The 14,683-nt window shown below is 38.4% G+C and overlaps 1 long non-coding RNA gene and 1 pseudogene across 1 annotated transcript in view; one reads left to right on the forward strand and one right to left on the reverse strand.

Moving 5' to 3' along the window:
* Positions 1 to 14,683, reverse strand: part of LOC140524246 (uncharacterized) — a 173,146-nt gene that overhangs the window by 68,345 nt on the left and 90,118 nt on the right. The window lies entirely within an intron of this gene.
* LOC140523301 (putative olfactory receptor 5AK3) lies at positions 673 to 1,607 on the forward strand (annotated as a pseudogene).

Raw genomic sequence — 14,683 nt, forward strand, 5'->3', positions numbered from 1 at the left:
AATCTCTATTAGGTCACAGTTCAGGTAACATTGTGTACTCAATGGCAGCCAATCCAAAAACAACCTCATATTTATATAATCCTTTAAGGTTTACAGAATGTATTCTTAAGAACACACCTCTCTGAGGCATTATTATTTCTATTTCAGAGATGTAGGATTCAGTCTCTCAGTTTAAATAATTTTCCTCTGGTCATTCAGGTAATAAGACTATGAGACAAGATTTGAACTCAAGTGTTGTAACTTAACTGCTCATCATGAGTTCTATTCACTATTCTATAAGACTTACATGCCTAATGTGTTGTAGCTCAATTTAAATCAAGTTGATAAGGAAGGAAAAAAATGTTCCTGCATTGTCAGACACAGTTGATATATTGAGTAAACTTGTTGAGTCATTTTTCCTTTCCTAACTATAATAAAGGACATTTCATTGGATAGAGGATGGGAATAGGGATATATTTGGAAATAAAGGTATACACACATATGTGTGTATAAATATATGTATGTATTTATATATATATAATATACATATATTTATTAATGACATCAACAAAATTAGATTTCAGAAAGATAGAAAGCAACATAAAATTTGAGGGCATTTTATTCCTAAATCTGAGTAACAGCAATCTCACCGTGGTCATATTCTGTCCTTCACCTGCAGATGACATGATAGCCATGACACAAGTGAACAGCACTGTGGGGACAATTCATTCTGCTAGAATGTTTTGTTCAGCAAGAGATGCAGTATGTCCTCTTCCTTGGGTTCTTCATCATCTATGTAACAACTCTGCTGGGCAATGCTGGTATGATCCTTCTCATTAGTACTGACTCCTACCTTCACACCCTCATGTATTTTTTCCTCCAACACCTGTCCTGCATTTACTTGTGTTATACCTTAGCTATCATTCCCAAGATTTTAAAAAATTTCCTCATTTCTCACAAGTCTATCTTGTTCTCCAGATGTCTGATACCATTGCATATTCCCGGGCTATTTGCCACCACTGAAGTTTATCTCCTTGCAGTCACAGACACAAATCGTTATGAACCCATCTGTTACCCATTACGTTATCCATTGGTCATGTCCCGAAGGGTCTGTATCCCCCTGGTCTCTGTGTCCTATTTCATAAGATCCCTGACTGCCACTGTACATGTCTCCTTTCTTTCTTTGCAATCTTTCTGTAATTCCAGTACAGTCAATCACTTTTTTTGTGATTGTGATTGTGATCCCCCAGTCCTAGCCCTCTCCTGTTCCATTATTGACCTGAATGTTATGTTGTTAATGATCAACGTAGGCTTCAACCTAACAAGCACTTTGCTGGTTATATTCTTCTCCTATGCATACATCTTGGTTGCTATCTTGAAAATGCACTCTGCTTCAGGGAGACACAAAGCCTTCTCCACCTGTGCTTCCCATCTGACAGCCATGACCATTTTAAATAGAACTCTCTTACATATATTTGCTGGCTTCTTCCAGTGAATCTGAGGAAAATGATAAGGTGGCCTCTATCTTTTATGGCATCATCATACCCATGCTAAACTCCCTGATCTACAGCCTGAGAAACAAGGAGGTCAAAGATGCACTGAAATTCATGAGAAAAAGTTGCTCATGACTCAGGTCTTGTTTGCTACTGGTTTGGTCCAGAGAAGCATCTTGTCAAAAAGTAAATCTGCTTTCTTGCTTAAGCATGACTTAAATGGATGTGACAAACCAAGGGAGAAATTTGGAAAGATGAATAGGAGTGCTGAAATAATCCTTCCAAAAACTTCTAAAAGAAATAGAACTTCCAATTTTTAACATAATTATTAGAACAACATTAATGATAACAATAATGGTGGTGGTGGCTATAGATAATGTGTATGTGTCATTATAATGTTTCCACATAGTGGGGAGATGAGAGAAGGATCAGGGCCTGTGAATTCATCAGGAAATGGAACACTGTACTGGAAAATTCATCTGCTAATCTCTACTGGTGTGGCTTAACAATTTCCTACTTAATTGCAATTTATAGCCTTAGATACTTACGGGAGGCACTTTGAAAGCTTAGTGACTTGCCAGTGGTCACACAACTGGAATGTGTCAAAGACAAGAAGCCCAGATATTCCTGATTATCCACTACAGCATAATTAAAACCTCTTATGAACTGAGTTAGAGCTTCATATTCCCCCATTATGTAGGTAATATAGTATTACTTCCCATACCTTATAGGTTAAGATAACAGAGGTTTAGAGAAATAGTAATAAATATTAAATCTTAGTGATCTTCTAGTCTAGCCATTCCATTTTACAGAAAAGAAAGCAGGTCCAGAATGGAGAAATAACTTACCTAAGGTCACATAGCACATTAGTAGCAGCAGAGAGGTTGAGAGTCAAGATCCAAGAAAATGGAGTAAATGAATAGATTTCCATGCTGCCAGACCACTGAATGAAGTTCTAGGTATAACACGTAGGGAGCTTTCCTGACCCACCTACCAATGTCACAATCTATTTTAATCCAAAGGAATGATGAATGTGATCATTGTAGGACACATACAGCAGTATCATAAACACTTCTATTACCTTGAACCAAAGAAGTAAACAGTAACCAGAGAACTCCATATCCTATAGAAAGGTATTCCACTGACCATCTGGTCCCAAGACCAAGGTCTATGAACTCCATCTGTTGCAAGACTATTACACATATACCCCCATGCTTCTTTTCTTCAGACTTTGTTATGGGTAAAATAAGTCATTGCTAAATATACTCAACATGTTACCAGGCCAGTGGAGTATGTTACATCTAAATGAGGAAATATATCTGATTCAAACCCCTTGCCAAATGTTCTTATCAATTCACTTGAAGGGCAGCTAGATTTTGCAGTGGATAGAGTGCCAGGCCTGGAGTCAGAAAGACTCATCTTCTTGAGTTTAAACCTGACCTTGGAGACACACTCACTATGTGACCCTGGTCAAGTCACTAAACCATATTTGCCTCAGTTTCCTCATCTGTTGAATGCACTGGACAAGGAAATGGCAAACTACTTCAGGATATTTACCAAGAAAACCCCAAATGGGGTCACAAAGAAATAGAATACTACTGTAAACACCTAAATAGTATTCACTGAAAGGGACCTTCTAAGAATACCAGATTCTCTTTCTCAATTTGGAAAATGGGATCCAGACAACAATACCTACGATCCCTACTTGTGCTTCTGCAAAGCAGAAATGGTTTGTGTCTGCTACGTGCAAATGGTGTTCTCCAAGTACCTGAGCTGGTTGATATACTCATTCCAATGTAGTAAGAACCACTGACTGGGATGCTACCAGAAGAGTCATTGGTCAGTCCATCTTCATTAACCATATGCCTAAAAGCAAGAATTCTTGATTGTATAAAGAGGTGACATCTGAAAGAGAGAAGTGGGGGTGGGAAAGGCCCAAGTGTTTTAGTGGGTTGTAAGCTAAATATGAGTCAGCAGTTGGATGTTGCAGGCAAAATAAAAGATTCTACTGTGACCTGAGGCTACATTGAGAGACATAGATAGCTACCAGGAATAAGAAACTGATAGTCCCACTGTGTTTCACCCTCCTCAGATCTCGTCTGGAGAATTATGTTGAGTTTTGGGTGCCACAATTTAAGGTCATGGAGAAGCTAGAGAGTCCAGAGGAGGGCTGTCAGTCCTTTATGTATGGAGATCTGTGAGTGATATACTGGAGAAATAGAAACCTGGAGAGTATGAGAGCTGCCTTCAAGGGTTTGAAGGACTGCCACATGCAAGAGAGATTGAATTTGTTCTATTTGGTCATTAAACAATCGGTAGAAGTTACAGAGGCGTAAATTAAAGCTTCATGTCAGAAGAAAAGTTGCTCACAATTATTCGTCCCTGAATAGAACTCCCTGCCCTAAAGGGGACGTTATCAAGTTGAGGTTGAATGATTATCTAACAGGTATATCAATCATAACAGTTTTAGCTTGTGTTAGACCAGTGTCTGCTGAGAACCTCTCAAACTCTGAAATTCTGTGACCTTGGACCCTGAGGCAGAAGGTCCCCTGGAGAAACAGAGAGGTCATCAGATGCAGGTACAAAATCAGAAGGTTTGGGTCATCAGCCCCTGTGATACTTTGGAAGATACAAATACTTTGAGAGATCTTATGACAATTCATGCTCACCTGGGCTGCTGCAAAGTTGGCCACCTGGAATCTGCCTATATTAACGCATCAAAGTTTTTAAATAAAGTGCCATCAGAAGACAAAAAATAGCTTCTCTGAGCCTCTGTTCTAAGTTCTTTCAAAGACCATTGACAGAACAGAGGGAATAAGTTACACAATAACCACACTGGAATAATAATAAATAACTTAGAAAGGCTTAAGAACTCTGATCAACTCAATCATAACTTCAGAGGACCAATAATGAAGCTTCTACCATCTCCTGACAGAAAGGTGGCTGAATATGGTACAGAATGGGATATTTTGAGATTTTGAACATGACCAATAAAGAAATTTATTTTGCTTGACTAGGAATATTTGTAACAAGGATTTTTTCTATTTTTTTCCATTGGTGGAGGGAGAGATAGAGAGACAGAGAGACAGAGAGTCATAGAGACAGAGACAGAGAGAAATCTTTTCCCCTGAATATCAATTCTAAAACTTCTAATTCTGAAATATATTTTATTCATTAAAAAATAAAATTTAATTTAAATGATGAAGATTACTGATAGCAGCTTGTCGATCATATCTACCAGCTTTAGGTCCTGAAGATGTATTATGACAGTTCAAATCCTCTCTCCCCCATTAGAGTATGAGCTCCTTTAGAGTTGGGTCTTTTTTTTCCCTAACTTTCAGTTATCTCTAGAACCTAGCAAACAGTAAGCACTTGATGGCTAGAGTGACTGAGCCTGAACTCATTATCTGAGGGCTCTGGGTCTCAATCAGCATATCCCTAAAATGAAGGGGTTGGACAAGATTGCCTCTAAGGTTCCCTTCTGTTCTAAATGTACAGTCCTTGTCTGAGCCTTTTGACTTTGTCAGTGAAGGAGCAAGGTGCCCTCCAGATCTTCCCCTCTTCTGGGTTTTAACTCAGTTAGTCACTTTAGCTCTGTCCCAGCATCACTGTCCTTGGAAGAGAAAATTGAAATAAATGAGGGGTCAACTAGTTCGGTCTTTTGTTGGACCCTGACTGTGGTCTTCATCCCACTCACCCTGAGAAGCAATCCTATCCCATTGTTAACTGTCCTCTTCTGTCCAACACACTTTAAAATAAAATTTAAAAAAAAACAACCCTTGCTATTGTCTTTAGCATTCTTCACCAGCCTCGGCTCACTCCCAACATATTTCTTACAAGACTGTGCTTTTCTGTTCTGTATTCTTCCTCACCTACCTGCCCTTACTTCTGTACATGTCTTTGGAAAATTATAGCTCATTAATGAATTCTCAGTGCTGTCACATTGATCTCCTAATGCGGCTTCTTTTTTGTTCCTGCTTGGAAAAATTCCTTTCTGGGCCTCCCAAATTTCATTGTTAAGCACTTTCCATCATTTGGGGGGGGGGGGTAGGTTTTCCCTACAGAATTAAAGACCATCAGGTACTAGCTATCCATCCTCTGAACCCCCTGAAATCTGCTCTACCATAATGTAGGATTTATGTCAGATTCTGCCTAACATTCTTCTTCACTATCATCAATTTAACATCGATTTAATAAAATGATCAATTGTCCTCAGAGATGCTAGCAGTTAGGCTTCAACATGGAGTAGTAGATAGAATGTTGGAATTGAAGTTAGGAACATCTGGGCTCAAAGATTGCTTCAGATACTACCTATGTGACTGCAAAGTGCCTCAGTTTCTTCATCTGTAAAATGAAGGGATGTATTGTGTGATAGTCTCTAAAATCCCTTCTCTATCTAAATTTCATATTCTCCTTATTAGGCATTTTGATAATGTCCAGAACAGGATGTCCCCCTGTAGGTTACATGATTCAGGGAAAGAAGATTTTGTTATTAGAGCAAATAAAAAAATCTATCAACCTGTTTGACTTTGGGAAGTGAGAAAACACCAACAGGGTTGAATAGTTGAAGTGTCTCAATGCTAAAATGTCACAGGTAGGAGCCTCCAAACTCATTTAATGCCACCTTCTATCTAGGAGGTCAATAGTATATTCCCATGACAATTTCACTTTGGTTTCTGTGTTGATCCTCATTCAAATGGGCCCCACCATGCTTCTCCTTCTGGATCTTGGACCTAACTATATGCTGTAATATATAATATTACTCCAACCCAACTTTTATCCATCTTTCTCCTTCTAGATGGGGTCAAGGCCCTTGGATTTAGGTCCCAGTTATGAATCACATACCAGCAATTCTAAGCAAAATGGAAGGCTGAATTTTCATCGTCTCATCAGAAACTCTAGTTGACCCCATTTAGTGCCAATACTTTTTGCCCTAGCTTATAGGCATCTGACATCATGGGTTTTGCTGCTAAATTCTTCTTGAATACTGTCTCTCATGACCGACTTAACCTCTCATCTCCTGTTTTTTTTTATATTGAAATTCTCTAAGTTATCAGATTTTTCTTAACTTCCACTCCTATGTTTATCACCTTTTTTTATATTTGAAGATTTTTATTAGATTTTAGAGACTTTAGGTGAATGTATACAGAGACATGCATCTATGTCTACTTATATAGACATAAGTGTGTTTGTGTGTGTGTATATATATATACATAATATGTTTATATATGTATACATACATATGTACAAATATGTATGCATGCATATATATATACATTACCTTGGAATCTTTGAAATCTAAAAAAAATGAACATGTACATAAATATTACACATATATTTGTGTATAGGCAGTTAGGTGGTGCAGTGGATAGAATGCTGGGCCTGAAGTCAGGAAGACTCATCTTCTTGAGTTGAAATCCAACTTCAGACACTTATTTATTAGTTGTATGACCCTGGGCAATTCACTTAACCCTGTTTGCCTCAGTTGCCTCATCCATTAAATGAACCAGAGAGGGAAATGGCAAACCACTTCAAAACCTTTGCCAAGAAAACTCCAAATGGGATCACAGAGAGTCAGATATAACTGAAGTGACTTAGCAATAAATGATTTGTGTGTATGTATGTGTGTGTGTGTGTGTGTGTGTGTGTGTGAATTTAATAGCCATTATCAAGAAGACTTCATCCCTATTCAGGAAATTACCATTCTTATATTTCAAGCTATAGTCCAGAAATTCTGATCTTATCCAGATTACCGTCTTCCTAGTCAGTTATTCACTGCCCTAAGTCCAGTTCTGTTTTCTGAATCCCCTATTTTCCATTGACATCATTAATGAAAATATTTTTCTGTCTGGACCTAGTAAGATGTAGAAATTATCCTTGTCAATATCACACAATCCTACATGAATAACTTGGATTGGGCGAGATTATCAGGTTTGACAAATGTTAAGATGATCACCACTACATTCCAGGGGTATATCTCAAGGAGTTAGGAGCCCTCTTAATTGTCCACATCAGATCAAAAAAGGGCTCCCTTAGGACCACTCAGCAGGACAGAGTACAAGAGTGTTGAGCTTAAAGGCCTGAAGTTAAATCCTGCTTATTAGTGTTAGGACCATACAAAAGTCCCATGATCTCTCCGAGTCTCAGTTTCCTGACCTATAAATCATTTCTATTGACAATCCTAAATCACAGGACTATTGTGCAGTTCCATTGAGACAATGGATTTAAAACTCTTTGCAAACTTTAAATCATGTAGTATAAATGTCCATTGTTATTGTTATCATTATTAATCAGTACTGTGTTTGTATTTGTCCTCTAACAATGAATTGAGGATTTCTCTTTCAATACCACCTGTCAATTCTCTTTATTATTCCTTAGAGCAGAAGGAGCTGATTCCTCCTAAAATGATCCAGCTTCCCCATCTACAGAAAGATCCCATCCTAAATAGTTGTGGAAATCCAGACATTCAGTGGTCTATCAGAGGAAGCTCTGAGTCATAATCTTTTACATTCCAACCTGCTGATTTGGGTTAAGCAGAAAAGTTCCCGATGCCTCTTTCACATCCATTTTCTTGTTTCTTTCTTTTTTCCTTGAAGTATTTCTTCCATTTTTCTAAGGAGCATGTTATTCGTCCTATTAGATCATAAAGTAGGAACGCACTTGCCAGTCCAGCCCTTTTACCTTCTCTGCGGGATGGACAGCCCGCAGAGAAGGTAAAAGTGCTTTGTGACGCACAGCAGAAAAATAAACACTGAATGTTTTCTGCTAGTCACTGCAAAGTTCCTCTTGTTTTCTACTCTCACTTTTAAGTAAAGTCCTCAGTCCCTCTTCTTCTTTTTGGTAGATCTAGTGCATTACTCCTGGAACAAATTACCTACTTACAATGACCTGTTCTCTATGCCAGAGGCTCCAGCATAAACTAAGAATTCATTCCTCCTGGGGATGTAATCCAGTCCAGATTTTGAAAAAATTCCTGAGAAAATCATATGTAAAAGTGAAAAATTCTATCTCAGCCCAGGATTAAAGGATTAAATCTAAGAAGGAGTTGTGGGAGTATTAAGATGAAGCCTTTAGGGATTTCATTTTAATACTCCCACAGCTCCTTCTTAGATTGCTATCTCTTCCATACTTCAATAGATCCATGATCATTTCTGGGGAATTTCTCTAATTTTCCAGTTGCCTACCAAGGACTTGGCACTAGGGGCATGAAGCCAAACATGACACACACTTGCCTTCAAGGAATTTCTATTCTACTGGGGAGGGAGTTTTCACTGAGAAGTGAAAACAAGATAAGCTGAGTACAGAAAGAGCTTTATCATCTGTTGTGCAATAGGGAAGTTGTGTTTGAGGAGATGACATTTGACTGAAAGTTGAAGGAAGTTAGGGTACACAGAGAGAGAACTGTAGGCATGAATACCAGTGATGGAGAATGTCTTGTGCAAAGTGTATGGAAGGGGGAGATGGAGTGTGAGCATTGGAGAAGATTATATCAACAGTTGAATGGAAAATGCATTGGAAAGGAGAGAGACTGGACATAGGGCATCCATTTAGTAGGCTATGATATGAGTCTAGGAGAGAGGTGATGAGAGCTTGAACCAAGAAATTGGCCATGTGAGCAGAGAAGAAAACAATTAGGACAAATGTTGAGGCAGAATTAAAAGGGCTTGACAATACATTTGAGGGGGAATGAGATAAGAGTGTGACAGAGTTGGAAGAGGTAGGTGAAAGTCCAAATCCATACACATCTGTCATTATAATTTCCATTTTCCCACATCTTTCCAAAAATCCTCCATACAAAAACTAACAAATATACTATTGGTCTTTCTCGAGATGCTTTAATATTTTACTAGGTTCATTGCAATCTTTCGTCTGAGATACAATGAAGGCAAGTCATCATGGATAACATGTTTACACACTTCTTATTAATAATAAATGTATCAAATCCATGGCACTGGCATGGCGCATGGGCAGTCTACCAGCATCACGCCAGGAAACTGAATCCTTTCCATTTGAACTGTCTTAGGAAGATTCTGAGGATCACCTGGCAGGATAAGGTACCAGACACTGAAGTCCTTGCTTGAGCTGAACTGCCAAGTATTAAAACCATGCTTCAGAGAGTGCAACTCTGATCAAGTTGTTCGAATGCCAAATATACACGTGCCAAAAAGACTATTTTATGGAGAACTCTCATGGGGCAGGCGATCACATGGTGGTCAAAAGAAATAATTACAAGGACACTCTCAAAGTCTCTCTTAAGAACTTTGGATTTGACTGTGCAACATGGGACACACTGGCACAGGACGGCTCAGCATGGCATGCCCACCTAAGAAAAGATACTGTGCTCTTTGAACAAAGCAGAACTAAGACAACACAAAGTAAATACAGGATGCACAAATTTGGAATATTCACCCCAAATATTCATACAGACTATCTGTGCCCAACCTGTGGTAGAGCATTCTAAGCTCATATTGGTCTGATCAGCCACAGTAGGATACACTGAAATTTCACTGTACAATGGTGATGTCATTTTGGTCCTCTTTGAAGATGAAGGACAACAACCAATCAACCAAATGTATTAAATAAATTGAATTGAATAAATATATTCATTTAATGCACGTCAGGTCCACCATGAATTCAATTCAATCAGTAAGTATCTATTAAACTTTGTGAATTGGTTGCTGCAATAGAGTGATCACTGACTTTGGAATCAAGGACTCCTGTTTTCAATTTCTACCTCTGAAACATACTAACTGCATAACAATGGGTAAAAATCACTTAACCTCTTAGTGTTCCTAGACCACTCTCTAATACTATAAATTGTAAAAATCTATCAGTGTGCATTGGTAGAGAGATTTGTCAACTCAGGATTTTCCCTATACCAAAGGAAATCCAAAATCCAGACCAAAAAAATTTTTTACCCTAATTTTTCATTACTTCCATGATATCTTCCATAGAGATAGTTCCTTCTTTGGTATAGACAGCAAACCATCAATACTTTGTTATCGGACATGATTATTACCAGTATTCTCCCATAAATTATCCACAGATGATCCACACAGCTCACACCTGACCTGCATCTAGGATATTAACCTTTCATGACTACCAGAGCAATGTTGGACTCCGTACCTGCCATTCATGACTTTCACTGCACTACTCATTCATCTCCTTTTTCAACCATACATTTCCTTAATGAAATAGTTTGTTTAATTTTAATTACATGAAATTAAAAAGGTTTTGTACAAACAAAACTAATGCAGTGAAAATTATAAAGAAAGCAATGTAGAGGAAAAGCAGTGGAGGAAATGTAAGGCAAATTTCACAGATAAAGGCCTCATTTCACAAATATGTAGGAAATTGAGCCAAATTCATAAAAATAAGAATGTTGCCCCAGTTGAAGTGGTCAAAATATATAAACAGGCAGTTTTCAGAAGAAGAAACCAAAGCTATCAATGTATGAAAAAATGCCCTAAATCACTATTGGTTAGAGAAATGCAAATTAAAACATCTCTGAGATACCACCTCAAATCCATCAGATTGACTTACATGGAAGAAAAGGTAAATGACAAATGTTGGGAGGGATGTGGAAAAAATAGGGCCACTGATGCTCTAACTGGCCCAACCATTCTGGAGAACAATTTGGAACTATAGGGGTTATAAAAGGGTTATAAAATGTGCATATCCTTTGACTGGCAATACAATTACTAGATTTGTTTCCTCAGTAGATTAAAGAAAACAGGAAAGGACCTATTTGTACCAAAAAAAAAATATTTATAGCAGCTCTTTTGTGATGGCAAAGAATTAGAAATTGAGGGGATGCCCATCAATTGGGGAATGGCTGAAAAAGTTTGCGGCATATGATTGTGATGGAATACTATTGTACTGTAAGAAATGATGAGCAGGATGGTTTCAGAAAAAACCTGGGAAGACTTAAATGAACTAATGCAAAGTGAAGTGAACAGTACCAGAAGAACAATGTATCCAGTAACAGCAATATTGTAATGATGATTAACTGTGAAAGACTCAGCTACTCTGATCCAACACAATTTCAAAAGATCAATGATGAAAAATGTTATCCACTTTCTGAGAGAGAACTAATGAACTCTGAATATAGTTTGAAGCATTTCTTTCACTTTATTTTTCTTGTTTCATTTTAATATGTGTTTTGTTTTGCTATATGGCTAATATGGAAATATCTTTTAATATCATTTAAATACCAATTTTTTGTCATTGTATGCCCAGTAACTAGTGGAAGACACTAGGAGGTTAGCAAATGCTTGCTAAATTGTTAGAACAAAAAGAGGCTGACGTAGCTCAGGTGGAAAAGTATTTGATGGAAGATCTAGAAATTCCTCCTATGTTCCTGGATTTTAGTATTGATTTTCATCCAGTCTAGGTAATTTATTTCCCAGGAGGGCACCAGCTTTCATCAGGCATATGAGCCCCTAGTACAGAGAATGAGCCTTAATACTCAGTGTCTATTAAAATGGTTAGATCAGAGAGGTGCCAAAAAGAAGAAAAAAGACCCAGTATCTCCTTTAAACAAGCATGAAGAATGGGGAGAATTATCCAGGGATTTCTACAGCATGCACAGAGATCTTGTTTCTGCCCACACCAGATAAAACTATGTGTTCTCAAAGTACAAGTCAGTCTTTGTCCTATCAAAGATAATTAGACATTCAATACATCTACACTCACTAGTTTATAGGGAAGTGAGATAGACTTCTTGAAGAAAGGATGAAGTGTTTGAAGATAGATACAAATAAAGCAATACATGAGAAGGAAGAGAAGAAAAATATTATTCAATATCAATTCAGCATGCTGAATTCAGTGAATCTGGGTTAAAATCCTGGCTCTGCCTCTTCCAAGTTATGGAACCTTGGGCCTACCCCCAAGGCTTCTCTGGACCCAAGTTTTCTCATCCCAAAAATGAAAGGCTTGGATTTTATAACCTCTAAGACCCCTTTCAGCTCTAAATCTATGGTCTTGTCATCTTATAACCATCTCATTCAATCAAATCATAACCATTTACTAAAAACCTGCTATGTCCTAGGCATTGTTGTGCTTAGATAAAAATATGGAAGTGGCTCTGGGCATTGTTAGCATGACTGTCCCTCATGTGTGCAATGGTTTCCCTCCTCATCTCTACCTCCTGCCTTCCTTAGAGTTCTTCAAATCTCAACTAACGTCCCAACTTCCACAAAAAGCCTTTCCCAGAACTTCTTAACCCTATTGTCTTCCCTCTGAAATTATCTCCTGTTTATTCAGCATATATATCACATTTGTACATAACAGTTTGTGGTGTTATCAGCTCCATTAGACTCATCCTTTCCAAGCTAAATATTCCCATTCATCAAAAGCACCACCCCCTAGGCAAAATGACTACCAGAAGAATTAATGTCAACAAATTAGAGCTCTTCTCTGAGCATAAACAGTTTGTTACTGACTTGGAGTGAAAGTTGAGCCAACACACAATTGGCAACAGTGGAGCAGAAAAGGAGTGGGCAGCTTTCAGAGATCTGGCATACAGCACTGCATTTGCTCATCTCCATCAGAACACTCACAAACACCAAGACTGGTTTGATGAAAATGATGGGGAAATTCAGAAACTGCTAAATGAAAAATGAGAACTCCACAGGATTCATCAGCAGGATAGTTCATCTACCTCTGAGAAGGCAACATTTAATTCCATCAAAAGCAAAGTACAAGCAAAACTTAGAGAGATGCAGGATTCCTGGCTCAGTAAGAAGGCAGATGAAATTCAGTTTAATGCTGATAGTAACAATCCAAAGTGCTTTTATGATTCCCTGAAAGCTATTTATGGACCAAAAACTTATGGTGCATCTCAACTACTCAGTGCTGATGGAGCCACATTGATTAGTGATAAGGACATGATCCTATAGAGATAGGCTGAATAGTTCCATAGAGTTCTTAACAGACCATAATCAATCAATGCTGAGGACGTTGACCATTTACCTCAGTTTGAAGTCAGCCCCTCCTTAGCTGAACTTTCAACTGAAGAAGAGGTTTTGAGAACCATTAAGCTCCTTTCATGTGGCAAAGCACTTGGTGCTGATTCTATTCCAGCTGAGATTTACAAGGTGGGGGACCATTGCTGATACAAAAAATGACAGAAATTTTCCAGGTTATATGGCAAAAGGGGGTTATACCCCAGGAGTATACCCTCCATTGTCCTTCTCTATAAGGGTAAAGGGAATAGATTGTCCTGCAACAATCACAGGGGAATCTCTCTCTTAGTCTTTGTTGGCAAAATTCTTGCTAGAGTCCTCCTTAATAGGCAGGTCCTTCACCTGGAAGATGATCATATACCTGAGAACTAGTGTGGCTTCAGGAAAGGCTGAGGAACAGTTGATATGGTGTTTGCTGCCCAACAACTCCAGGAGAAATGCCAGGAGCAGAACAAAGGTCTGTACACAACATTTGTAGATCTGACCAAGGCCTTTGACATGGTTAGTCATGAGGGCTTATGGAAAATTATGCCAAAATTTGGTTGCCTGGAGAAGTTCATCAATATTGTACGTCAATTTCATGATGGCATGTTTGCCCAGGTTCTGCATAATGGACAATGCTCTCATGCCTTCCCAGTCACTATTGGAGTGAAACAGGGCTGTGTGCTTACTCCCATACTTTTTAGCATGATGTTTTCAACCATGTTGACCAATGCTTTCAATGCGGATGAACATGGCATCAAAGTCAACTACCATACTGATGGCAAGTTCTTCAGTTTGAAAAGGCTACAACCAAGACCAAAGTGGAGGGAGTGTTGGTGCATGATTTTCTGTTTGCAGATGATTGTGTACTCAATGCAGCCTCTGAAGCTGAGATACAACAAAATATGGATCAATTCTCTGCTGCCTGTGTCAATTTTGGCCTAATAATTAACACCAAGAAAACACAGATACTCCATCAGCCACCACCATACATGGAATCATTGGTTACAACAAATGGAGAAGTTTTGAATGCTATGGATACCTTGGTAGTTTACTTTCCAGGGATGTACACATTAACAATGAGGTCGATGAACACATTGCCAGAGCTAGTTCAATGTTTGGGAGGCTCCAAAAAAAAGTTTGGGAGAGAAAAGGCATTAGACTGACTACCAGACTGAAGGTCTACAGAGCTGTTGTGCTGACCTCATTTTTATATGCTTGTAAAACACCAGCCAGGAAACTGAGTTACTTCCATTTGAACTG

This window comes from Notamacropus eugenii, chromosome 2 (genome assembly GCF_028372415.1).
Source record: "Notamacropus eugenii isolate mMacEug1 chromosome 2, mMacEug1.pri_v2, whole genome shotgun sequence".
In the NCBI taxonomy this organism is placed as follows: Eukaryota; Metazoa; Chordata; class Mammalia; order Diprotodontia; family Macropodidae; genus Notamacropus; species Notamacropus eugenii.